This window comes from Grampus griseus (genome assembly GCF_964374135.1).
Source record: "Grampus griseus genome assembly, chromosome: 5".
Taxonomy (NCBI): Eukaryota; Metazoa; Chordata; class Mammalia; order Artiodactyla; family Delphinidae; genus Grampus; species Grampus griseus.
In genome coordinates, this window is record NC_138998.1 from 27,247,305 (window position 1) to 27,274,793 (window position 27,489).

Below are 27,489 nucleotides of genomic sequence, written 5' to 3' on the forward strand. Positions count from 1 at the left end.
GGCCAGTGGAGCCAGGTTGACCGAATGGTGGTTTCTCGTGGAGGCCTGCTTCAACGGCCAAGTAGGAAAGACTTCACGTTGGCATTATCTGTTCATTGCCTACGAGAAAACATCACCTTTTGAAGTCCTTAAAGGGATTGGAAAGGTTGTCCTCTCTGATCGTTTTAAAAGTCCACCCGTCTCCTTTTTTTTTACATTTTACTTTCACCAGCCAAAACTTGACCTTTCTGAGAGCTCAGAAGGCAAGGTTATGGTCTCATCCAACCACAGAGGCTGACCCAGCCTGCAGTCCCATCATGATCTGTCCAAAAGCAAGTCTTCCAGAATGTCCTCAGGTCACACTTGTAGGCCTGAGACAGTATGCAGAAGGCGCTTCATCAGGACACCATTAGGTGACAGAAGGAAGCTGCAGAATAGTTATAGCTTGATCTCCTTTGGTAACCACATTTATATGCCTAGAACTAATTTGTAAAATGTTCAAAATGAGCTAACCTGTCAGTTCCAGTTTTTCCCTTTAGAGACCTCCCTCCTTCAGCTCTTTCTTGGGTTGGATAATTCTGATTCACGTTCTTTACATGTTCTTTGCTTTCTAGAATTTTCCTGCAGGATCAAGCTCCAATTATTTGTAACAGTAGCTGCCTTAGTAATGCATCTTTTATTGGACTCCCAAATAAAACACTTGCACTTGAATCCTTGTCTCAGGCTCTGCTTGAAAGGGACCCAAACTGAGATGTAAAATCCTCCTCCTTCCTGAGGCAGCATTACCTGGCCACTTCCTTGACTCTAATGGCAGATAAGATTCAGGAGAAATAAAACTTACTCATATAAAAAAGGTAAAAAAAAAAATTATCCCTGTTATACCCATGATCCAGTAGCCCTGTGTGCCCTCAAGCAAAGGGCATGACTCTCATGTAGATAGTCCCTTATCTAGAGTATTAGGAGCTAGTTGTCTCCCCTGAATGGATTTCTCAACCACAGCATTTTGCCCCTCCTTGATTTGGGATAAGTGAAGTTATTATGGTTATTATGTGAAGTTCTTACCTCCCACCACTAGGAGGCACCACTTCACACCCGGGAAGCTAGGCTTCCTCCTAAACCAAGCCTTAATCTTCACTATCCCAGGGAAAGAAGCATCCCTTGCATGGAGAAGTCATTGCCCATCCCCCTCTTGCTCTCTGTGTCCAGCCTCTCCTTCCCTGGGTCAGGGCCCTGACTCAGAATGATTTAGTCCTTGATTTGAACCCAACCTGTGGTACCAATGCTACACACAGATTTTAAGTCCCTAACCTTTTTCACAAGCCTCCCACCCTGCTGGGAGACAAACCGTGTTATCAATAAGAGACCATCCAAAGATCATTATCCTTGAATTTTTTAAAATCTCAGAGTAGGAATGGCCTTTCTAAGTATGATACAAAATCCAGAAGCAATAATAAGAAAAGAGCAATAAATTTGACCACTGTTTAAAATTTCTGAGTTGTTAAAAAAAAAAAATAGGGCTGTAAAAAAGGAAAAAAAAATCTTCATGCGTATACCTATGAAGCCACTTAATCCTCCCCCAAAAGTTGTTGCCTCCAATTTCGCAGAAGGATCCTGAGGCTTTGGAGAGGTAAAGTGACTTTGCCCAAGGTCACCTTGTTGAGGCACATTTCACACTGTAAGGGAGTCACTTCTGATTATTGGGAGCTGGACGAGGGAGGAAGGAGAGGAAGCAGGAGAGACGCGGGGCAGAGCGGAGGAAGGGGAAGGACTGAACTCTCAGGAGAGAAGGGGTGTCAGGGAGGGTGTGGACACCGCTTCTTGAGTCTGAGTAAGCAGAGGTGGACCAGCCCCTTCACCTGTGCACTTATTGGGTGCTAGCTGTGTGTCCCCTGTGCTGATTCAGGAGGGGACAAGGAAGGGCCCTCCTAAAAGTAGAGACGGTATGCCTGTCCAGCCAAGGTCATGGGAGCACTGTGAGAATCTGGTGATCCTGCAGGGGCCCAGAGCCAGCTTTACAAAACACTCCGTACTAAGAACCTGTCACGGATGCTAGGAAAAGCTGGGAATGAGGTGTGCAGCAGTCACAAAACCTTGACATCACCCTTGACATCTCTTTTTTTTTGCACACTTCAGTTCACTCCATTAGGAAATCCTATTGGCAGAAACTGATGCATCTTGACCTTTACCGCCCCTGTAAGGACTGGAAGTTATGGAGGGTTCTGGGTGGGCAGAGGAGGCCAGGCCACACTGGGGAAGCAAATTCAGGAAATAAATTACCTGCGAAGATCTCAGAGGATACGGACCTGAATCTCCAAGGCCCCAGCATTTTGTTGTGATTGCGTTTTCCCATTCTAAATAAATTTTCATTTGCAAGGCTTGATTCTGTAGGGCTTTCTAAAACAGCCCTCCTACTCCCCTCCCCCCACAATTGTATACGCTTCAGGACCCAGAAAGCCTTCATCCACTCCTGATTTGAGGTCTCAGAGCTCACCAGGGCAGGACTTGAGAACAGAGGTGTAAACTTGTCAGGAGAGAGAAGGCAGGGCCGCAGGAAGAGAGTAAATCCTCATCGAACATGGCAGAAAGTCAACAGATAACTCAAGAAATCTCTATGTAAGCTTATTTTTTAGCGACAAGCAGGTAACCACTAGCTGAACTCAACGGGGTAAGTGTTATAAAGGACTCCGTGGTGGGGCGCAAGGGAGAGGGCTCTGTTGCTTCCATTATAAGAACATGTAGGTAACTTTATTTTCTAAAAAGTGCTCATGCATTACTTATATTTTTTAATTTGCTCTTTAAAAAGAAGTAAAAATAAAAATAAGAAATAAAGCGGAACGCAAAACATAGAAAAATAAAATGCAAAGGCTCACACAAGCCAGGGAGTGGGAGCAGAGGCGGGGGTGGGGGAGTGGGCGGGGCTTGGCCAAAGGGGCGGGGCGTGGGACGCGGTCTCTTTAGGGCCCGCCCCCGGCGAGGAAGTCGGGCGCCGCGGTTTCTCTCTGACTCCGGCCGCCTCGGGGGAGCCGTTGCAGTGCAGAGTCTAGTTCGCCTTAGGCCCTCTCCCCACCGCGGGGGTAGGAAGGGCAGGTGACTGACTGCCCCACCGTAAAGGGCGGTGCGTGCGGAGGCCTGGAGCGGTCCTCACCTGGCCTTGGGTGCGGGGCCAAGCGCGGGCGAAGAGCCCCGGTTTGGCGCCGCCGGGCCTACAGTCCCCTACAGTCCCCAGAGGCTCGCCGAGTGCCTCTGCGGAGCCGCGCGACGCGCAGGTAAGCGCAGCCAAGGCCGGGCCTGTTCAGCCCGCCTTTGCCCTGGTGGGCGCCCGCCGAGACCTGGCCCGCACCGCACCGGGGCGACAGGTGGCGGCGGGGTGCGGAGCTCGTAACCCGTCTGGGTCGGATGAACCCCAGAACTCCTCCTGTCTACAGCCGGCGCCACCCATTCTCGCCACAGCGTTATCGACCTAACCGCAGCACCCCTGTGGCTCAGACCCGAGCCCATCTTCAGCACTCGAGCCCTCAACAAATGCAAATAAGGATCCACCAACTCCTGCATGCCGTTGAGTGCCCGCCACTGGGCTCAGTGCTGGGGGGTACAGTGCGGTCCAACGAACGTAGTGCCCACCCCCCGTGGAGCTCGCAGTCTGGTAAGAGAGACCCAGAGCAAATAGGTAATCTCCACATGTGAGTGTAAAAGTTAAAACTGAAAGATCTGTGAAGATAGGAAGTGCAGGGTGCTGGGAGAGCATTTAGCCGGTGGTCCCCATCTATAAAGGATGCTGGAGCTCACACTTCAGTATGAATGGCAGGGTCCCAAGGTGGAGAACGATGGAGTAAACACACTTGTTGGGAGAGAGTGTGGCTTGTTTGAGAAAAGGAAGGTCCTGCCCACTGAAAGCAGGGAGCAAAGCAAGTTTCCTAACTTCCTCCTCTGTACAAAGGGACTGTTCCTCCCCATTGACGATTGAGACTTTGCATGTAAATGACTTAGTGGTGTTCCAAGGGTGCAGTAAGTGAAGTGAAGGTGAAGATTTCTGTGGATGGATCAGGTTGTAATCTGGGCCGAACGCAGGGTGCTGCCTCTGGGCACTCACTCACTTCCCCTCTCCTGGAGTCCTGTCTCCTTGTCTGAGTAGAATCTCTCAAACAGCTTGTTCTCTAAAATGATGCCTGCTTTAGTCATTCATTCTTAAAATATTTAACTGGTGCCCACTTTACACTGGCCTTGCCCTCATGGAGCTCATGCAGGGTGGGCCAGGTGAAGTACACTGGTAGTCCCAGCCGTGGTGCTCTGGAGCCCAGAGGAGAGAGCCTGATCCAATGGCCTTGCCAGGGAAAGCCTCCTGCTTCCATCAGGGCCAGGTATACATTTCCCAGAAAGGCTCACCTGTTAGTGCCAACACCGTGAATCCCCTGAGAACATAAGGCTCACACTCCTCCGCTGAGCATGTTACTTCCTTATTTTTATTGGTGGCATCACCCCCCCCAAAACTGGCCAGAAAACTCCCAAGAGGCAGCAACCCTACTTGTCCCTTGCTGAGGACCCCCAGGGATTTAGGAGAGGTTTGGAAGCTTCAGAAAACACCTGGCTGGTGACTGCTTGTATATTGTATTGGCTTGGATGATGCCAATTCCTTCTCTGGCTCGGTTTATACTGTTGGTGGAAACTGCGGATTTGCTCCATGAAAACAGGCCGGGAGGCCCAGAGAGTGGACAACACAGTTGAGAGAAGAGTCTGGCACTGTTTGTGAGTAGGGGTTAAAAAAAAAAAAAAAAAAAGCAGAGGACAGGTGTTAACAGAAGGGTGCTGGGGGAAGAGGGGGAGAGGGCAGGCTTTGTGCAGCCACTCTGTTTCCCCTCGCAGACCGTGGCAATGCCACCTGCGGAGAGCAAAAGGAGAGCAATGGGTTAGGCAGTCACAGACCTGGGTTCAGGTTCTTATTTGTTACTTCCCAGCTCTGTGCCTGACCCTGGGCAGGTCACTGATTATCTGATTGTGCAAGCTTAAGACAGTGCTTGGCATCTAGCTGGCCCTGAGGAACTGTAACCTCCCTCCCTCTTCCCCTAAATGAACTAGAATAGGAGTAACAATAGTGCCTACCTAAGAGGGTGATTATGGGGATTTAATGAGTTAATGTACCTAAGATACATAGAGCAGTGCCTGACATGTAGAAGTTACTGCTGCTGTTGCTATTGTTATTATTCCTTATTCTGGGTAAAAATTGGCGAAACAAGGCAGGCAGAAGATAGGAGGTGGGGGTGAGAGGTTGGTTCTGAGGAACTGTGCAGGGTGATTAGTGGGGGAGTTGTGTTATCTGTTGGCAGTGGTTTTACTGGAAAGCATCAGCCCTGGCAGGAAAAAGCGGTGTTCTGGGTGATAAAGGGCCTCTTGGGCTGCCAGGCTGTCAGAAGGCCTGAAGAGTCAGGCCAAAGAAAACACAGCAAAAGCGTGGGGGAAAAACTAGGGTTGAAAAAGGTCCAACGTTGTCTTGTTTGGGTTGTCCCTAACCCACAGCTGGGTGTGGGTCCCCGGTGAGGAGCTGCCCCGGCGCCATGCTGACCCCTGCCCTCCTATGGATATGGTAATTGCCTGAGACCGGTCCAGGAGCTGTGGAATCCAATTCTGTAAGCCCTGTACCTAGCAGAATATTGGGCCCATAATGAATGCATGAAAGAATGAATGAATGAATGAACAAATGAACAAAGGAACCTAAACCCACAGATCAAATTTCTCAATGTGTAAGTGTGCTGTTAAAAGAAGGGAGTGTGGGGCTCCCCTGGTGGCGCAGTGGTGGAGAGTCCGCCTGCCGATGCAGGGGACACGGGTTCGTGTCCCGGTCCGGGAAGATCCCACATGCCGTAGAGCGGCTGGGCCTGTGAGCCATGGCCGCTAAGCCTGAGCGTCCGGAGCCTGTACTCCGCATTGGGAGAGGCTGCAGCAGTGAGCCACACACACGCACAAAAAAAAAAAGAAGGGCGTATGAAGATAGGGAGAGAGAACTAATGTTTTTAGGCCCTGGCTAAGGGCCAAGCATTTTCATGTATGTTGCAGCTTAGTGATGAACACTGCAGCTTTGGAGTCAGATGAAGCTGCCTGTGTGACCTCACATGCATGACAGAAGCTCTCTGAAGTACAGTTTTGCATCTGTAACCTGGGACTCATTGTCCCTCATTTGTAGGGCTGTTATGAGCAGTCAGTAACGCTCGTATATAAGTGTGTGGTGTGCCGTCCTCAATGCACAGCGCAAGGTCTGGGAAGTACTCAGTCAATAATGGCTGCTGCTCTTATTATTATATTGATGAATCTTCCCAGTGCTGTCCACTGTGATGAGGGAACGGAAGGCCACAGACACAGATGGGTGGCGTTGATTCTGAGCTCTGTCCCGTCTGGAAGCAGAGGTTCTCTGCAGACGCTAACCAGACAGCTTTACGTGCATTTCATGCATTACTTAAAGCACTTGACTATGTGAAATCTTAAAAGGAAAAAAACTGCAGAATTATAATTTACGTGTCTTTCAAGTTCAGGTATTTTATCATCTAGATAAATCTTCCGTGCATCTATGTTAAACCACTTTGGGCTGTCGAAGCTTTTAAATAAAGTGGCTCATCCTGACCAGTGTCTGTCTTTGCTCGTTTATCATAGTTCCCTTGTATAGACAGACAGATCCCATTTTGCAGGGCAGGCCTCAGGACGGCAGCTCCTGCCCCACCGTTTTAGCTGTGTGGTTCTGCTAAATCACAGTGGACTTGTGATTCCCTCATCATTGTCTCTCTTATGTACACATAGACCCACAGCACCAATCTTGGAACTAGGAATAGAAAGGTGTTCTGTGGCTAGTGTGAATCTGGGGAAATCAACTCTGGGGAAATCACAGGTTCTCAGTGATGGGTTTGGGGGGTGAAAACGCCTTGCATGAAGGTGGCAGCGTCTTCTAGAAGTCAGGGCTGTCTGCCCTTTCCACCCAGGAGTGCCATCTCTGGGTCTGGCCTACCACCCAGTAAGGGTCTGATCTGCATCCCCGTGCCTTCCTGCTGTCCCTGTCTCTGGCCACATCTGCCCCGAAAGCTGGAACCCCTGCAGCATCTGCAGGGAGGGGCACAGCCTATTGCAGGGAAGCCTTTCCGAAACAATCCTGCATTCCCATGGTCCCACTGGGCACCTCTGCTGGGCATCACTTTTCCAGCTGCCCTGGCATTACCTCCTCTGTGGGCTGTGAACGCTTCCACAGCTATTGGATTGAGCACCCCTGGTACCCAGCACCATGTCTTGTTCATTATCCTCCCTCCTTCTCTCCCTTTCTTCCTTCTGTACATTCTCAGGCAGTGTCCTGGGGATTAGAATGCTGAGACAAAGTGACACAGTCTCCACCCTCCTGCGGCCCAAAGACATCATGAGACAGATTATTGATAAAGACAGAATTAAGCACATGACCACACACACAACGTCAAGTTATAAACCAGATTAACTGCCATGAATGAGAAGCCTGGCATGCCTGGAGAACGCATAAAAGTGGGGTAGATATAGAGATTTTGTCAGTATTGATATAGATAGAGGGGGCCCGGAAGTGTTGGTTGGAGGCTTATACTGAATTATTTATGTACCTTTGAAGACTGTTGGATAGTATTTTTCTGTGAATTGTGGCAAACAATATTTTATGCGGCCAAAGTAATCTTATGAGAATGTGTACTTTAAAAATCACTGAGCTTTGGCTTCAAAATGGGAAAATAATGCTAATGCTTCAGTTTCCTTAACCCTTTAGAGGTACAGAGCCCCTCCTTGGATGTTGTCTCACTGGGTGTGCTAGCTTTCAGAATCTCTCATACTGGCTGGCGGCAACATACAGGTGTCCAGCTCACCTGGGGTAGATCGGGCATGGTGGGCATTGAGGCCCTCTCCCTTCAGAGTAACAGGGACCACCAAGAGCTTATATTTTTTCTCCTTCTTTGATATCTCTGGGCACATCAGGCTGAGGTTCTGGCATAGATGTTATGACATTGTGTCTAGAGACCTGTCATTTGAGGGGAAAGAAGGGCAAAGCTGACTGTTCTTGTCCAGGTGTGTGGAGGACACCTGTCTGCACGCAGCTGAGGGAGGGCGGGATAGCTGGCAGCGACCTACCCCTTCAGAGCCCCGCCATCCCAGCGTGGTCCCTCGTCAGGAGCCAGCGTCCTCCGGAGGCACACCACGCCTACCTTCAAGCCCAGTCAGTTCCTCTGAGAACAAAGAGAAAATCACACTCAGAGTCCAGTTTTAAATAAGACATGATCCAAACAGCCCCAGGAAGCATTCTCTCTCCATGACTAAATATTATTAGAGAGTTATTTTATTTATTTGGCCAGCGCTGATGACAAAATACATCTTCGATCCCCACCTGTCTCAGAGGTAGACCTTATTACAAGAGGTGAGCTGCTGTCTGCCCTGAAGCAAAGGAAGGAAAGTCGCATCGCTGTGCAGAAATTGAGCAGGCCTCCGCGCCAGTCTTGGTGGGGTTGGGCTTGACCACAGTATTCTCAGGGTACAGGTCTAATAGGCTTGTAATCGTGTGACTCTGAGCCATGGAGAAAAGAAGTGGCTCTGGAAATCTGCCTTCCATAAGGCTGACACACAGTGACGGTATTTACTGCCTCTAGGAAGTGCATGTTAAGGGGTAGGTATTTATGAAAAGGGTTCTAAGGAGTAAATGTGCCCATCAGTCAGCCAGGAACATTTTAGAGCTCCTAAGATGGTTTTAAATTAGAGCCAGTCTTCCTTCCTGCCTTCCGCCTTCCGTCAGCAACCCCCTCCCTTGCTTCCTGTTGTAAAAATGAACTGTCAAGGCAGGACACAGCCCAGGTAGGAGTGTGGGAACTCTCTTGCAGAGTTCACGTATTCAAGGCAGATGTGTGAGGGTTAGCGCCTTGATTCTGGTCCTTCCCACCTAGTTACCGCACTGGGAAGACAGGAGTGTGGAGCAAGGCTGAGCAACAAGGTCAACCTAATTGCCCCTAACCACGGCCACCAGCTGCTCTGCTCTCAGCCAGTCTGCTCGCCAAAAAGGGTGGGCAACTGAGGGGGGGGGGGAAGAATGATGAAAACAAGTGATGGAAACTAAGCTCAATTGGGGCCCAGTAAGTGGCATATGGGAGAGAATGAATGTCAGTGTCAGGGAATCCCACCAGGCCAGGTAAAGAGCAGGCTTTAAAAGGCTAGAAGTTTCTCTGTGAGCAGTTGATCATTAGAACAGAATGCCTGTTACACGAATTAGTGTGTAGGAGTCTAACTTGAAATTATGTTTGACCTTCAACTGTTCATTTTAAAGATCAGAAATTGGTGTTTATTGCACGAACCCTAGACTTAGTATCAAAGACTGCTTTGCTTTTTAATTCTCCCATCGGGCCTTCTTCTATGTGACTTTTTTTAAAATTTAATTTAATTTTTTTTAATACAGCAGGTTCTTATTAGTTATCTGTTTTATACATATGATTGTATACTTGTCAATCCCAATCTCCCAATTCATCCCACCACCCCCCGCCCCCGCTTTCCCTCCTTGGTGTCCGTATGTTTATTCTCTATATCTGTGTCTCTATCTCTGCCTTGCAAACCGGTTCATCTGTACCATTTTTCTAGATTCCACATATATGCGTTAATATATGATATTTGTTTTTCTCTTTCTGACTTCACTCTGTCTGACACTCTCTAGGTCCATTCATGTCTCTACAAATGACCCAATTTCGTTCCTTTTTATGGCTGAGTAATATTCCATTGTATATATTACCACATTTCTTTATCCATTTGTCTGTCGATGGACACTTAGGTTGCTTCCATTTCCTGACTATTGTAAATAGTGCTGCAAAGAACATTAGGGTGCATGTGTCTTTTTGAGTTATGGTTTCCTCTGGGTGTATTCCCAGTAGTGGGATTGCTGGGTCGTATGGTAGTTCTATTTTTAGTTTTTTAAGGAACCTCCATACTGTTCTCCATAGTGGCTGTATCAATTTACATTCCCCCCAACAGTCCAAGAGGGTTCCCTTTTCTCCACACCCTCTCCAGCATTTGTTGTTTGTAGATATTTTGATGATGGCCATTCTGACCGGTGTGAGGTGATACCTCATTGTAGTTTTGATTTGTATTTCTCTAATGATTAGTGATGTTGAGCAGCTTTTCATGTGTTTCTTGGCCATCTGTATGTCTTCTTTGGAGAAATGTTTATTTAGGTCTTCTGCACATTTTTGGATTGGGTTGTTTGTTTTTTTTAATATTGAGCTGCATGAGCTGTTTATATATTTTGGAGATTAATCCTTTGTGGATTCATTTGCAAATATTTTCTCCCATTCTAAGGGTTGTCTCTTCGTCTTGCTTGTAGTTTCCTTTGCTGTGCAAAAGTTTTTAAGTTTCATTAGGTCCCATTTGTTTATTTTTGTTTTTATTTCCATTTCTCTAGGAGGTGGGTTGAAAAAGATCTTGCTGTGATTTATGTGAAAGAGTGTTCTTCCTATGTTTTCCTCTAAGAGTTTTATAGTGTCCGGTCTTACATTTAGGTCTTTAATCCATTTTGAGTTTATTTTTGTGTATGGTGTTAGGGAGTGTTCTAATTTCATTCTTTTACATGTAATTGTCCAGTTTTCCCAGCACCACTTCTGTGTAACTTTTATGATGCTATTGGTCAACCTCGTCTTAATATTTTTTGTGTGTGAGAAAGAGGATGCCAGTTTCTGTTACCCGGTTTATATTTTATGACTAATCCAAGGACTGTAGATGATGAAAGTAGGGGGGCTTCCTGTTTCAGATGTCACTGAATTGCTACCTTTTGCTTCTGGAATTCTGTCTTAAGAAAATAATTTGAACATTGGAAAATGCCACTGTATGAAGATGCGTCATTATTTATAATGGTGGAAGCTTAGAAGTGACTTGAATATCCAGTATAGGAGGGTAGTCAAGTTACAGAACACCAGGTTGGTTGAATATTTAAAAATAGGAAGATTAGTAATGAGAGAAGTCATTACCCGCTCAGTGAACAGAATACTGTTACATGAAAGATGTGTTCAGGAAAATGGTCTATGAGGGTTGCCTCAAGGGGACAAGAATTGCATTTGAACAGTGGAACAATGGATAACTTTCTTCCATATTTTAAACTTTCTATACTGTTTTATTACTCCTGTAAAATCTTTTTTTAATTCTAAAGCGAGCCAAGTTCAATAATGATCTTTACGCTGTTTGCAATTTTAAGGTCACTGCATTCGTGGCCTTATCCTGATTAAATCTTTTACTCAGCAGTTTCTGAGGCCAGGCTTCGCTCCCTGCCTCAGTGTCTCTGGTCGAGGGACATCCTCTGGGTCCACTGGCTGAGTGGCCAGGAGATGTGCTCCCTCTGGCTGTGTAGACTTAGAGTCTCAGGGTCTTATAAGTTGGAGGAGGCTACTGCCCCTCCCTGCCCTGCAGCCTCATACCCTTCTGCCAGTCTCTCTCATCCCTGTTCCTCACCTAGTCCCCAGTGGTGGGGTAGGGATGGGGGGGGTTTGGGTTTGCAACCTTTGGGGGCTTCATTGGTAAAGTTTCAGCCAACTCTGCCCCCCGGCCCCAAACACACACTCACTCCCTAAGTCAGCAGTTGCCTGGGGCGGCCCTACATCACTCTGGCTTCTGGTCCTGCTTAGGCCTTGGTACTCCCGTACCTCAAGGGCCTGGGTTTTGCATTCTTGATGCCAGCTCTCCCAGTGTCGGCCCTGTCCCCCTCCATCCTCTGCTGCCCAGTGCTGGCAGGGGCCTAGTGCTTGGCCAATGGTACGTCCTAAAGCAGCAGTTCTCATACTCAGCTGGCCATACGTTGGGAAATCATGGCATGTGTCCTTATTTGAGACAAGGATTTGAGTCTGTGTGGTTTATTTGGAAGGAAATCCCCAATAAAGAAGGGGAATAAGGAAGTAGGGAAATGAGCCAGAGAGGCACACCATCGAGCAGGTCACCAGCGTGGACCACTGGAGTTTAAAGCTGCTGGGAGTTTCCGGCAGCCAGTGTGTAGAGCACCCATTCCAGAACTGGCCTCTCCTGGGGATTGGCGGCTGGGTATATACACACCCTTGCGATCTGTCATTGGTTGAGCAAGGCTCCTTAGGGGAAGCGAATTCTCTGCGACTTCCGGCATCTTCCAGCCACCAGGTAAAGCACCAGGGCAAAGGGATGCACGTGCTGACTCACAGAAGACGCTGGCTTGCTCTAAAACAATGAGTCCTGAGAGCTCAGGGCATAGCACGGACAGCGTCTGCTGTGCCGTTCTTCCCTAAACACCGTGAACGTGATCAGTGCACTAAACTGAAAATAACCAAATCCATAATTCTGTGCTGAATCAGACCTGTTTATACTCAGTTGAAGACTACCTTAAGAGTAGCCAACCCTCAAAGTTTATGAAAACTCATGGGAAGAAAACCTTAGATAAGAAGAATATTACCACTTTTTTCCCTGTGAGTTGGGCTAGACTACCGATATTTGATTTAAGTGGCAGAACACTAATATTCTGCAGCCATGCACTTTGAGACCCAACACTTTAAAAGACGGCCTGAGTATATAATAAGAGTTATCTTTATTTTGGCAATGTTTCCCCCTCTCTTGTAGCTTGATTTTTTTTGTTATTTTTCAAGTGTAATACATTAAGATGAACTTAAAAGAAAAATTCATCGGGAGAAAACATTGAACCTCATTTGTATCAACCCATAATTATGTCTCCAGTGCCGTGTTTTAATATTAATGCAGGATTCACCGTACTGACACTGATACCAGAGGATGGGAGAGAATGTCTGTAGTTATGGCTTTAGACACTGTGATAAATGTGTAGATGATTAATGATAAATGTTTTGTAGTCATTGCCTTTATATAGAAACACTCCATCTCCAATTAAAGATTTAGTAAGCACTTCATCAAAGTATCTGTTAACAATTGAGGAGTATAATATGGTTGTGCTGACATTTCAACTTAATTCACTCTGTAGTTTGAGTCCCAATCCATTTTATATGCCTGTTTTTTTCTATGCATGGAGGAGGAATAATGGCAGAAATTTGGAGGCATATTGCAGATTCTAGAAACATTACCATGTATTTATTATTATTGTCTGTTGGCATATTTGTCACTACAAATGAAGGCCTTACTCCAAGAGAAGATTTAAAATTGTTCATGTAGCAAGCTCAATAGGATTTAGTGGCTAAATCTCATATGCTTTGAGTTATGGGCATTTTAGTATTTGCAGAGAAGGGCATTCATTCAAGATCCCGGCATTTTAGAGAAATGAGGCCATTTCCCTTTAAGGCATGGTTAAATGTGCGTTCCATAAAGACCGGGATGGCGGATGCTTGGTGCTAGTGCCCTATTCCTGTGTCCTGTGCACACAGCAGACGTCACTCCCTGATACCCAAGCCTGCATCCTCCTCTACAAAGTGTTCCCTGCAGCCACTCCAGCTCATCAGTACTGGCTGACTAGATGAAGCCTATGGACGCCCCCACCTTTTTACTTGGTCTTGCCATTACTGTGCATGGTCAACAAAACAAAGGAATCTTTCACAGTCTCTCTCTAAAAAAAAAAAAAAAAAAGGACCAACTCAAGAGGTAGTTTTTCCTCACCTTGTGCTCTTCAGTCGCCTCTTTGTTGTGCAGACGGTATCTACTCAATTTGTTAATGTTTGTCTCCCTTGTTTCGTTCTATTATATGCATTTTGATTTTTCCCTGTCTGCCTTTTCCCCTCTAATGTTGCTCAGAAGATACAGCAGGGAGCCCCCAATTATTTGCTGTTTGGTCTCATCAAGTTTGGTTGCAGTGATTTATATTGATGGGAATGCATTGAGATTTTCCCGTTTTTCCCACCACTTCAGGAAGACTACTCTCCTGTAGAGAGGTCACCAATGACCTCTGCATTGCCAAATCTTCCAGAGCTTTCTCTGTATCTTCGGGGTAACATTTGACACCTCTGACCACGCCCAGCTCTTGAACTCTTCTTTCTTGCATTTTCCTCCTTCTTCCCTGATGATGATTCTTTGACGTCTACCTGCTCCTTTTCCTCTGCTGGCATTTTCAGTGGGGCATCCCCAGAGGTCTTCTTCTCTTGTTTGTGCGCTCCACCTGGATGATTTCATTCCCAGCCCTGGTTTTTAATGACCACCTTTACCTAGACGCCTCCTGCATCCTCAGCTCCGTCACATCCCCTCTCTGGAGCCCAGACCTTGGTACCCAGCAGCCTGCTGAATGGTCCCCATGGGCATCCAGAGTCATATGTTTCATTTGTTTAGACTATTCCTACTTTCATAGGGCCAACTAAATAGTTGCCCCCAGGGTGGTTTCTGCTACCCCCTTGGGCTTATAGGTAAGCTGTTCTAAGTGTGTCAGAAAGCTTCCATCTTGGAAAATCAAGTGTAAGACAGAGGCACAAACCAAGAACTGCTCCTCAAAACTTAAGGGATTGAAAGAAAACAGTTATTTGGTTCTTGTCGCTACAGTTCTGGGGGGTGACTGGACTCAGTGAAGCAGGTCCCACCCTGGGGCTCTCATCTAGTGGCAGTTAGTTGGCCATCTCAGTGCCCCCCCTCACTCAGGGCCTAGTGGCTGGGACCTGGGCCGGGCCGGGCTGCTGGCCTCGGTTCCTCCCTGCAGGACAACTGGGTTCTTAGAACAAGCATCCCAAGAGGACCAGGTGGAAGTTCCGTCACCGCTCATGGCACACCCTCAGATGTCTCAGAGTGTCATTTCTGCCATATTTACCTGCCTGCCCAGCTACAGAGGGACAGGACATAGACCTGCTTCTCAACAGAAGGCACATCAGCATCACGTTGTAGCTGTGTTGGAAATGCGCCTAAGCCACAGTCCCCAAACGTGTCTAACTGTCCCTTTGAGAACTACCCTAAATGCCACAGAAGCTTTACCTTTTATTTAAAATGTTTTTGGAATAGGTAACATATTTACATGATTGGAAAGTTAAAAAAAAATGTAAATGTATTCAACGAAAATGGTCTTTCTCATCCCATATCCCATACCCTTACCTCCCCATAGACAACCACTGTTCTGTTTCTTTATAATTCTTTGCGAGTTTATAGGTCTTTTTTATATTTCACCCTTATACAAAACGCAGTATTCTATACTCACCATTTTGCATTTTGCTTTTTTTTTTTGCTTAACAATATGTCTGGGAGAGATTTCCATACCAGTACATAAAGCATTCTCCCCTTCCCTCTCTCCGTCCCTCTCCATCTCCCTCCCTCACAGATGCACAGTATTCCACTGAGCCGCTTTACCCCAGTTTACTTAACCAGTTCTCTGTGGGTGGGCCCCGGGCTGTTTGCAGTCTTTCTCTATGACAGATGCTGCTGCAGTGCGTAACATACATATGCCATCCTTCATGCGAGACAATAAACTAGGAAATCTTCCTCAAGGGCCCCAGCCTGTTATGTGCATCCTCTTCCCATAATGCCTTGCAGCTCCTTCCATCGTGCACTTACCTGCCTCCTCTCACTGGACTGTGGGCTCCCACGGGTCATGGGCTGTCCGTTGTAGCTCATTTCCACACTGCCTGGCACAGGGAGCTCTGTGTCCACAGTGTGCAGAGGAAGCCTGTGGCGAGGAGGGGGAAGAGGGAAGAGTAGGGAAGGGTGACTGAGTACAGGTTTCTGGGTGGCCTGTGATCCACCTCCTCTAATTTCATTTGGAGGCTTATCTCTTAGTGACAGGTACCACTTGAGGCCTAAGTGGGTCCTCCCTCAGTCACTGAAACTGGAACCTGGTCCCACCCTATCCTGCCTAGCTTCATGGCTGTACCCCAGGAGGCATGGGCCCAAAGCCCAGTTTTTGTGCAGTCTCCTTGTTCAACCCAGGACCACTCTCTGACAGCTTGTCCTTTCCTGCTTGAGGAAGTATCCTTAAATCACATATTTTCACTCTTCTCTGCTAGGAAATGTATTCCCTAAGGAATATAGATTCTTTTTGTTAAATTAAGGAGGCTAATCTCTAACTCCCACAGGAAAAAAGGACAGTTATGCTAGTTGTTTTAAAGAAGGCTTTCTGGGGATGTTCAAGATTCTGTTACAAGGAATAGAAACCTCACTCAAACTAAGTCAAGCAAAACTAGGAATATGGCTATTAGAATAAAAAAGTTTCGGGGTATCAGGCACAGCTGGATCCAGGTGCTCAGATCATGGCACCAGGAAGTACCCCTTCTCTATCTTTCAGTAGTTCCACTATGAACACCACGGTGTTGGCTTCACTCTCTAAGGTAGGGAGAATGGCAGCTCCAGGCTTATGTGGAGTTTACAGCTCCTGATTTCAGAAGAAGATACTCTTTTGTCCAGTGTTCATATTGAAAAGGGGCTCTGATTTGTCCTATAGTTAAGGTTTTCCGGCCATCTTGATTGACAGACCTTCCAGAATCATAAGGAGTGGTAGCAGAGCAGTTTCCAAATCAAAGGGACGCAGGACCAACACATGGAGTGGACCACTGCAGATGGTGATTCAAAGTTCAAATTTCAGACCGTGAGAAGTACCTGAATTGGAGGTGGTAGGCCTGGGAGTGAGTTAAAACAAATTCTGTGCTCATCTCTCTATTTTTGTATGTGTTTAAAATTTTCTGTAATAAAAAGTGTTTTTTTAAAAAATGCATTATAAAAAAGAAAAGAAGAGGAGCTTTTTTCTGCCTTGGTTTGAGAACTCTCAACAAAAAAGCCTGCGCATCCCTGTATGTTTACTGTCTGATTTTCTCACTCTCTTATTTTCTTTTCATTGTGTAAAGAAACCTTAATCCTTACTCTCCTCTAAGCTGGGGATTGGGAGGAAAACACATAACAGTTGACTTAAGATTTGTGTGGTGTGCTGGGAGGTGCACGGGGGTAAGGCAGTCAGGTGTCCGTAAGTCCGTATCTCCATGGTTCCCAGGACAAAAGGCTTGGAATATTCCAGGTAGGGGAAAGAAGGAAGTCGATGCTGGCTCCCTCCAATGGTCAGTACTGGAGCCTCAGTTAGTGTGGACAAGACGAGGTGAGAGTTTCATGGGGTCCTGGGCTTTCTCACATGTGTTATTAGGAGAAGGTCAGGATCCTCAGACCGTCACAGACTGGCTGCTAGGAGATACTTTAGAGTGCTTAGATAGCCTTTTCATTTTGTAAGTGAGGAAACTGAGGCCAGAAGGGCTGAGTGACTTGCCCAAGGTCACAAAGCGAAGTAGCAGGAGCAGAGCTAGATTGGAGTCCCCATAATCTGACATCTGAGTCTGGTACCACTTAATAGCTGTGTGACCTTGAGTAAGCCCCATTACCTCTCTGAGTTTCAGTCTCTCTCTGGTGGACAGAATAATGGCCCACATCCCAATCCCTGGAACCTGTGAATAGGTTTGGTTACATGGCGTGAGGGAGTTAAGGTTGCAGACGAAATTAAGGTTGCTAATCAGCTGACTCTAAAATTATCTTGGATCATCCACATGGGCTCGATGTAATCACAAGAGTCCTTACAAATGAAAGAGGAAGGCTGGAGAGGCGGTCAGAGTGATACAGTGTGAGAAAGACTGGGCTGGCCATCGCTGGCTGGGAGGATGGAACGGGGCACGAGCCAAGGAATAGGGCGGCCTCTGGAAGCTGGAAAAGGCAAGAAATGGATTCTCCCTTAGAGCCTCCAGAAAGGAATGCAGCCTTTCGACACCTTGGTTTTAATCGAGTGAGACCTCTTTTGGACTTTTGACCTCCAGAAGTGTGAGATAATAAAATGTATATTGTTTTAAGTCACTGAGTAAAGGAGGGTAATCATGTCTTTCTTGAAAGATTGGAGTGTGGAGTCAGGGAGATATTGTCCAAAAATTACACAGCAAACTCCTGGAATGTAGCAGGTGCTTAATAAACAGTAGTGTTGATGGTGGGCAGCGGTGGTGGTGGACAGTGGTTGTCATTAACACAGAGTAAAGGAGGAGGAGCTGATGGCAGGTGGTTTTGAAGAACCAGGGTTGGTGCCTTGAGGTGAGGTTCAGGGCTAGCGGCAGGCCAGTAGGAGACACCAGATGGCCCAGGTGGGCGGCCAGAGGCCCCGTGCAGGGAACGCTTCTGCTCTGATGGTCCAACGGCCTTCCTCCCCCTACTCGTCAGCACTTCCATCTGGCAGCACCGTCCTGCATGGAGGACACGGGAGCTGGGAAGGGCCCGCCCTAGGACCTCTTGCATCAGGCAAGCCCTACCTTAGAGATCTGCAGGGTGCGGGCCTCTCTCTGCCTGGCCTTCGCTCAGTCTCATGCCTTCGGCTGCCCTTATGGCCTTAAAGGGGATCACTGCCACCCCCAGTGGCAGCAGCAGAACTTCAGTGAGCTCGTTACTGCCCAGGCCGTGTGCTAGGCACTCCACGACAGAGCCTGTGTCACTGTCTCCTTCAATCTTCATGACTGCCCTTTGAGGCAGGCCTTATCTCCCGCATTACAGAGGAGCACACGGACGCTCCCAGAGCTCAGGCGACCTGCTCAAGGCAAGCTTGTCGCTGGCAGAGCTGGGCCTACAGGTGGGTTCGTCTGATCAGATCCAGCCTCCTGGACAAGACGGGTCACCGAGTGGGAGATGGCTGACTGGAGGGGCCTGGGAGCGCTCTGTTTGGATGTGGTGGCACTGTCGGGGCGAGGTCCCCCAAATCTCCAGAAGGGGACCCCACTCGAGGGAATGCCCCTCCACCTTCTCGCACCTCTGGGAATGATGGAGCCCCCAGGTGGGACAGAGGTGAGCACATTTGCCTCCTGGGGACCTTGCAGGGGCATTCACATCTGCTCTGTCTCTCCTGGGGTTGCCCAAACTGTATTGGTATTTTATTTCCTCAAAAGATATACGCTGACATTTGGACCTGTCTTATATGATATTGAGGAATTTTTGTTAATTGTTGTTAATTTTGTCAAGTGTGATCATGGTATTATGAATAAGTAAGAAAGTGGCCTTGCTTTAGAAAGTGTCCTTTATTTTCGGAGTGTTCAGAGGTGAAATGTCATGGTGTTTATAATGTGCGTACTTATACTTCCAGCAGAAAAAAGGTGAAGTAAACTTGGAAACACGTTAATGAGCATTTGGAGATGGCTGTGTTGCAGTCCATTACACTATTTCCTCTACTTTTCTGTATGATGTAATTTTTTGTAATAAATGGTTGTTTGTTTGTTCTTTAAGTCATCTGCTGAGGCCTCAGGATGTACTTTGTCTTGGTCTGAATTAGACACAGCTCTGCACTCTGGAGACCCACAAATAAATGCTGGCAGTGGTGGATGGAGCTTGGGAGCAGAGGCAGAGGGGTGTAGGGCGTGGGTGCGGCAGCCCTTGGAGGGGCGGGCTTCTAGGGGGAGTCACTTAGTGGGACCAGATTCTGGCTCTCCCAGTTGTGGTTGCTGTCCTAGAGCTGTTTGTAGTCAGTCCAGAGTCAGGTAACTACGAGACAGCTGGCCTAGTCTTTTTTGATGCCTGATCACAGAGAGAGTCCCTGCAGTGTTCGACTGTTCTTCCCAAGGCTGCCTGATTTGTCTTTCGTGGTGGCATTCCGCCTTTGCTGTGTTAGGCTAAGAGAAAAGGACCATGGTGTTTTGTCCAACATCTTCTCATGGTACGTACACTTAAGACAAATTCCACTTGTCACTGCCGATCCCCCAGCACATTTTCTTTGGCAAATTCTGTAATCTTTTGAGCTGTACATGAGAGTTCATTTTTCAGACTTAGCATTGGAAGAGATAATCAGATTCCGTGAGCTCCTGTTAGCCTCCTCTTTCTTTGCATTTTTCCTTATCAAAATAGCTAGCCGGGGCTTCCCTGGTGGCGCAGTGGTTGAGCGTCCGCCTGCCGATGCAGGGGACGCGGGTTCGTGCCCCGGTCCGGGAAGATCCCACATACCACGGAGCGGCTGGGCCCGTGAGCCATGGCCGCTGAGCCTGCGCGTCCGGAGCCTGTGCTCCGCAACGGGAGAGGCCACAGCAGTGAGAGGCCCATGTACCGCAAAAAAAAAAAAAAAAAAAAAAAGCCAGCCGATGAAGAAAAGCAGCCCTCAGAGTGTTTGTTCTTATCTTCTCGATATTTCCAAGGACTTTGACAAATCTGTAGAACTGTGTTGAGCATCTTAATACAGACGTTACTGCCAGCCAAGAGGCCAGACTCGGCCAAGTACTGGTTTAGCTCTCTAAATACCGTGTTATTCTTCCACTAACACTCTATTTCTTCCCTATAAGCCTTTGGACATAGGAACACATAATAGGTGACCTCTGAGTGGTAATTTCATATACTCTGGGTGAAATGAATTGTATCAGATCGATATATCCGTAGACTCATCACATTTTCCGGGCTGCGAGGGACTCTGAGATGAATCTGGTACAGCTCTGTTAGTAGAGGAAACATTCATTTTAACTGCATAGTCAATTCTCCATTAACAAGGGTAATGGAGTGGAAAGAGGTCAGTGATAATCAAAAATCACGGTGAAAATAAAATTGTAGTCAACAGTGGATTTTCTGAGGGCTGATTAACTGGTTTGTGAATTAATTGAGGTTGAGACACGGTGGACACCAGGTTGTCATCACCTTGGTAATTCTCACCACCTGGTCTCCACCTACCCTCTCTGTCCCAGGCAGGAGAAGGGCTTCCCAGGGGCTGGCTCAGGCAGAGCCAGCTGACCTTGGCCTGATTGGTCCCATGAAGGCTGCCTTTAGGGTTTGTTGCCCATGCCCCTTGAGAAGTGGTTCTCAAACTTGAGCTGCATCAGGCCCACCCGGAGGGCTTGTGAAGCCCCAGATTGCTGGGCCCCATCCCCAGTTTCTGATTCAGTAGTTCTGGAGTGGCGGCTGAGAATTTGCATGCCGAAGAAGTGCCCAGGTGATGTGATATGTGCCGGCCCAGGAGCCACACTTGGAGAACCGTGGCTTTCCAAACCATTCTCGTCATCCCAGCTGCACATTAGGATCACCTGGGGAGCTTTTTAAACCTACTGACGCCCGGATACACCTTGGCCAATTATATGAGAGGCTCTGGAGGTAGGACCCAGGCATGGGTGATTTTAAAGCTCCAGGTGATTTGAATGTTCATCCAGGGTTGATGACCGCTGCTCTAGGGAATGTTTCCCAACACCACAGTCATCTGCATACAATTCTCATGATTTTTTTCCCTATCTTTACTCCCTGTGTATTTGTTTAATATTTCTTTAAACTTTTTATGTAAATAAACTTATTTTAAAAGCAAACTAGGGACTTCCCTGGCCGTCCAGTGGTGAAGACCCCGAGCTTCCAATGCAGGGGGCACGGGTTCGATCCCTGGTCGGGGAACTAAGATCCCACATGCTGAGAGGTGAAGCCAAAAAAAAACCCACCAAAAAGCAAACTGTATATCCCTTTCATGTAGGAAAACTAGTTTCACAGGCCAGCTATAGGACATACTTGTAACAATAAACATATTAAAGTTCTGGCCTGGAATCATCTTGCATCCCATCACACTTTGAGTGTCTCTACTCTAGAACTGTGATTTTCACTCTTTTTTCACAAAGGTGACGGAATACACTATTTCTGCCCTTCGTCCCCTCCCATGGGTCAGGCAGGGCTATGCTAACTCTGAGCACACCTGGTCTTCTCCCCACAAGAGGGACAGGTTAGAATGCAAGCATGACTTCATTACAGAACAACCTTGATGAGGCAATAATCTTTACTTTTAACAAAGGAATTCACCAATGGGAAAATTATCTAGATAAACTGTGGTACAGCCAGAGAATGGAATACTACCTGCCGACGAAAAGGAGGAACTACTGATGGACACACCCCCTGGGAAGCCAGACACAGAGACTATACATTGTAATTTAGAACAGTGGTTGCCTGGGGGGAGGGGGACTGGGAGATTGAGCGGGAAGGGGCGTGAGAGGACTTTCTGGGGCAATAGGATGTTCTGTGTCTTGATAGGGGTTGGAGTTGCATGGGTGCGTGCATTTGTCAAAATTCGCTGAAGGGCTCCCTCAAGATTTGTGTATTTCACTCTATGTTCAGAAAATGGGGAAAAGAATGCTAAACCAATACAGAGCTCCAGTCAGTGATAGGCTTGCCAAAGTGTTCAGGGAGAAGGGTATTGCTGTCTGCAGCTTACTATGAAAGGCATCCAAAAAATAAGCTGGATTGACGAATGGATGGAGGGATAGATATATTACACAACAAACATAATAAAATAGGAATGGTAGAGTCTAGGTGGGGGATAGCCAGGTGTTCATTTTTAAATTCTTTCAACTTGGCAGGATGTTTGAAAATCTTTCCTATTAAAGATTGAGGAAAATTTGACATATACATTCAAAACAACAAACAAGTGCTTTCCCCGCATGCCTGAGCTCTCTGGCATCTGCCACTCCAGCAGCTCCCTCGGAAGATGAGCCGGAGGGTCAGAGGGGTGAGCCAGGTGTGGGCGGGCGGGGCCCTTGAAAGAGGCTGCTGCTCTGGGAGAGAAGCCTGTGGCTCCCTGTGCTGGGCCCCCTGCAAGAGGAGAAAGCCAAGGGCACTGCCTCCCTTCACCTATGCTGTGTCCTGGGTGTCCCCTGGGAGGGGCTGTGCAGAGGCGATGTCAGATGTGACCTGCAAAGACCACCTGGACCCTGTCCCAGAAAGGCAGGTGTGAGCGGCTGAGGAAGAGAGGGGCTTCCCGGGCCCCTCCAGCCGGCAGAATTCCAGAACATGCCACCCCAGTGTCTCCCTGGGGGAGCGTGAGGGTGCTGAGGCATGAGCTTCCCATCACGGGTATCAGGCAGGTGCAGTGGGCAAGAGTGGCCTTTTCAGGCCTGGTAGTTGCGGGCTGTCCGGGGTCCCCCACGGCTGTGATGGGGACCTGAGGCACCTCTCTGGACTGCAGGGTCCTTCCCGCCCTCCACGCACCCCCACGGCACACCCCCGTGATACACCACAGCAGACCGGTAACCTACCTCCGCAGCACAACCCCGTAAGGCATCTGCCAGCTGAGAACAAAACGTACAACATAAGAGCTGTGAGTAGTTTGCTCGGTGTCCTACCGAGGACCGTAGCCCGGGGGACAGCCTCTCAGTAGCTCTGAGGATCTGTTCCAGAGGTAAGGGAGGAGGTCAGCGTATATGTGATCCTGGTGAAAGGTAGGTGTAATCAAGCACACATCACAGGGGAAGGTTGCTGCTAGTCACGAGTATCGGGCACCTTAGTTAATGGTTTTAGTGCCTTTCTATGTATGGAACGATGCGAGAATTGGGGTGGTATGGTCAGGCCACTCAAGATGGCTGTTCTCTTGCTCTCCAGACATCCCCTGCTCAACTAGTGCCTGCTTCACCTACACCCTACGCACACGACTGCGCTTCCTACGTAGTCCCCGCCTACGTACTAGTCCCCTTTTGTTCTCATCAAAAGGGGTGGTGAGGGGTGTGCCCCTCTGCTGGTTTCCCTGGTACCTGATGAGCCCACCTGAAGTACCTCCCCCTATAACTGGCAACCTCCCCCTGCCCCGAGGAGCAAAGACGGCCTCCACGTCCTGCCCGCAGGTGCGGTGTCGCTCCAAGGACTCTGCTCCAGACGTGTAAGCTCCCCCATCCTTTGAATCATTGATGTCTCTGTCACCGACTCCAGGCTCTTCCTTGGTCTTGAGGCTTAGCAAGCCTAGTGCTTGTAGGCCTGCGGGGTGCAGCCCAGCGGGGGTTCATAAAAATTTCTCCTGCGGATATCTAACTCTCTGAAGGCCTGTTCTGCAAGCTTTTCCCAGAGCACAGAGTGCCTTATTCCTGATCTCCACCCTGAACTCCTCCCCGGGTGTGCTGAAGGTCAGCCTCTACGGTGGCTAAGGACTTCATTCTCATAGAACCAGGTGGCGAGCGACATTCTTTAGTTGGCACATCCCAGCTGCAACCCTGCAGCACCCTCCATGTCACCCCGCAACAGCAAAGCCTCCAGAGCACACCCAGCGGGCCCACCCCCATGATACACCCCACGGCACACCCCTCGTGAGATGTCCCCTGCATTGTGGTTTCCACCACACGCAGCACAGCCCAGCCCCTGTCACCTGCCCTTGACCTCCCCACATCCACTCCACGCCTCCCCATGAGACAGCCCATAGACCCACCCTCCATCAAACCCCTCCATGACACCCCTTGCGACACACACACACACACACACACACACTGCTGAACTTTGAAGAGAGTCCCCCTTGCCGTTGCTGTTGAGGGTAGAGTGTGCGTGTTAACCTGCTCTCACCTCTCCTTACTTGTGCAAGGATCTTGAGATATGCAGGATGGAGGACAGTTTACTCTTGAGGGAAGGATTTGTGACTGACGTCTAAATGATGGTTGATATGCTTATTACATCTAGTGTTTCCTGCAAAAATGAAGGAGCCCATCTTGAATACCAAAGAGCCTGGGGCCTGGGTGGAGGGGGAGTCTGGGGCCCCTCTTGGTTTCTGCACCTTCAAGGCAGTGGGGAGTGAAGCGGTGGGGACCCAGCCTTTGTGATCAGACAGGAGCTCGTCCTTGCTCTGCGTTTCCTGGTACCGCATCTTTGGATGAGCCCTGAGCTTCAAAGGACCATCAGAGACAAGATGATAATACGTACGTCTCTGCATCGTGTTTGCAAAGATTAAAGATGACGCAAAAGACAGGGTAATAAGAGGCTTGGTATAGGTACTGTCGAAATATGAGTTAGACCTAAAAAGTGCCTGGTCCACAGTACACTAAATACCTTTTAGCCGTTGTCACTGTTCCTGTTGATTATTGATTTAGTATGACTGATTTAGTATTGTCATCCACAAGGGTTGAAAATGTGAAGAGGGCAGCATTTAGAACTTCCCCAGCTTTGATGATACGAGCTTTTGCTTTGACCACACATGGCGTTTTGAACATTTAAGAAGCTGCTTGTCGTGTTTTCCATGTCTGACCCCCGCTCGGGAGTAGGGACTGGGTCCCCTGTACCCTGGTCCCCAGGACCGAGCACAGTCCCACGTGGAAGATGTTAGCAATTTGGTGGTTGGCGTGGTTTCTTGATGAGTAAGTCATCCCAATAATGAAACTGTGTAGCTCATCAGAGCTGGGCTTTGGAAACAAAACTGCCAACAGCACCTTTTAAAGCCACAAAGCCACAGTCGTAATTTCATTTACATACTACTCTGTCAATTAACGTTACATGCCAATTAAATGGGACGTTAAGCTGCCAGTAGGCATGCGCCTCTGCACGCTAGCGTCCTCTCCACTTCACCTAGTGAGCTGAATTCCTCGCCTCCCATCCTTCCCCAAGGCTCTTCCGCACCCACATTCCAGCCCTCACCGGGACAGGAAGACCACCAGACGTTTCTCTGGCTGGCTCTCCTTTGGGAGAGGGGTTCGCAACACCAATGAGTGTGGCTGCTTCCCTGCGGCGTTCCAAACAGGATTTGACCAAATGTTTCAGTTGCTTGGATGCATCTGAGTTAGTGACAATCCCATCTTTAAAACTCCCTCCTAGAAGCAGAAAATGCAGGAGTTAGTGCCTAAAAGTGCAAGGGGCCTACCTGCTACCTAAAGCAGCTGGTTTTCGGGGAGCCGTTTTAAGAGCTCTCATAGCAGCAGTTCTGCTGCCAGCCCAGCTCTTCCTGGTTTTAGGTAAACTGATTATGGTGAGCAGGTGCACCTGTGAGATGTCCCGAGAGATGTCCAGAGAGCCTGGTCATCTGACACGGCCCACGAACTTGCATTTCATTTTTCAAACCCTTGCTTTTATATTTCTATTGGCAAAAGATGCTTAATTATTCCCTGCCTTTGTGGCTCGGGCACATTCGTAATTTAAAAGCGCTTCTTGTCCTCCTTCATCTAGAGAAGTAAAAATATCATAGAAAATGGGTAATTTACAGCTACGGTGCCAGGCTGATGATCAAAAACTTGTAAACAGAAACGATCATATGCTTATCGCTTCTCGAAGTTAGAACGCAATTGAAAGTAGCTGTGGCCTCAGAGAGAGGGATTATGGAAGGGAAAGCAGGCTGACTTGTTCATTGGAGATCTGTCTGCTAACGAGGCTTATAAGTTGTTGCCTCAGGAGCAGTGAATAAAGGAAGGTGTCCTGGAGGCTGCTTTGCCGGTCAGGAGACCCTCAGCTGATCACTTTCGGATTGATCATCCCCTGTGTAACCATGCAGAGGCTCACCAGCCACCACCATCATGATCAAGTTCAATCTTGCCAACATAGAACACAGGCCCTGGAGAATGCTGTCATCTCCCCACTCCCGTCACCACCCCATACCCCTCCACCAACCTTAGCTACTCTGTTGACCCTCTTGCATCCCTGAACCTGACATGCCCCGTGGCCTCCCACTTCCCCAGGTTTGCAAACACTCTTTTCCCAACTCATTGCCTCCTGCCTAATTCCTATTCATCCTTCAAAACCTCAAACACCTGCTACTTCCTCTTGGAACCCTTCTGTACCCCTTTTGCACACTCTCAGCCTGGCTGGGAGCCCTCTTCTGTGCCCTCAGGCTCCCTGTTTCCATTTATGCCAGTTCCAATATGTGTTGTGAACATCAGGTAGCCTGTCTGCCCCCACCAGCACAGTCAGGAGAGCCCTGTAGGCAGGAATGTGGCTTACCCTTCTGTCTCCCTGGTTCCTGGCATACTTCCTGACACATAGTAGATGCTGATTGATGTTTGCTAAATGAAGGGATTATTAATGGCAGTGAAGGAGTTTGAAACAATTTTAAGCTCGTCTTTAAAACATAGAGATCCCATTGATCAAATAAATCCATGATGCATTCTATAGCCAGCTGAGAGATTTGTATCTTTGGTGTCCACGTTCATTTTTGTGATGAACCAACGGGTGGATCATGAGATAGGCCTGCCCAGTTTTCAAGTCAAAAGCAAAATCGGCCTGAGAGACATCATGGTTTTGCTTCTGTCTTCAGTTCTACCTGCCTCTGTACCATAATCAGTACAGCAATGTGCTTACAGCTTGGCATCTTATTTTTGTGATTTTATTGGAAGTATGGAAGGGCACACAAATGCTCTCAGCGTGAAAAGGAGGTCAGTCTTATTAATGAAGAGTTTCTGAGCCCAGAATCAAGTTTATCCCTATTTATGCCCTTCCTCTGTAACCCGGAGTCCAGCTGTCTCTCTGCCTGCCGCTGAGTAGACACGTCCGCCAGTGGTTGGCTTTCTCATCACTGCGCTTATTCTCAGCTTGTTCCAGGCTCATGGGCAGTAGGGGTACAACGTTTACGTTGAAATCAGCCCCCTGGTTTGAAGTTGATTTTCTTTTTATCTGCAGGTTAACTTGCTGGAGGCTCGCTTTCCCGCTAATCAGTTACCTCTCATGCCCCAAGCCACGGGGAGGAAGGGAGGAAGGTGTGACTCCTGCCCAAAGGGTCTCACCTGTAAGACACTCCCGTAGAGTGGGGATGTTCCGGAGCTATCCTCGGCCCGGGGCTGTGCCGTCTCAGGACTCTGTAGGTGCTGTGTGCTCTGCCAGCTGCTGGGACCCAGGGACGAGAGAGGAGAGGAGTCCAGGCAGGGAGGTGGGAGGCACCACGTGCCCCAACCGCATCCCTTAGCTTGTCTCCGTCTTCCTGACCCGTGGGCCATGCAT

General features: G+C 48.2%; 1 protein-coding gene across 2 annotated transcripts in view; it reads left to right on the forward strand.

Moving 5' to 3' along the window:
* Positions 1 to 2,952: 2,952 nt before the first annotated feature.
* The window catches only part of NMNAT3 (nicotinamide nucleotide adenylyltransferase 3), a 117,373-nt gene continuing 92,836 nt past the window's right edge, over positions 2,953 to 27,489 (forward strand). The window contains exon 1 of one of the 2 annotated variants that reach the window (XM_082655582.1): positions 2,953 to 3,245. The gene's annotated coding sequence lies outside the window, so the exon portion shown is untranslated. Of the gene's footprint in view, positions 3,246 to 3,617; positions 3,623 to 27,489 lie in introns of those variants that run through there. The other variant, XM_082655583.1, reaches the window with a different exon arrangement.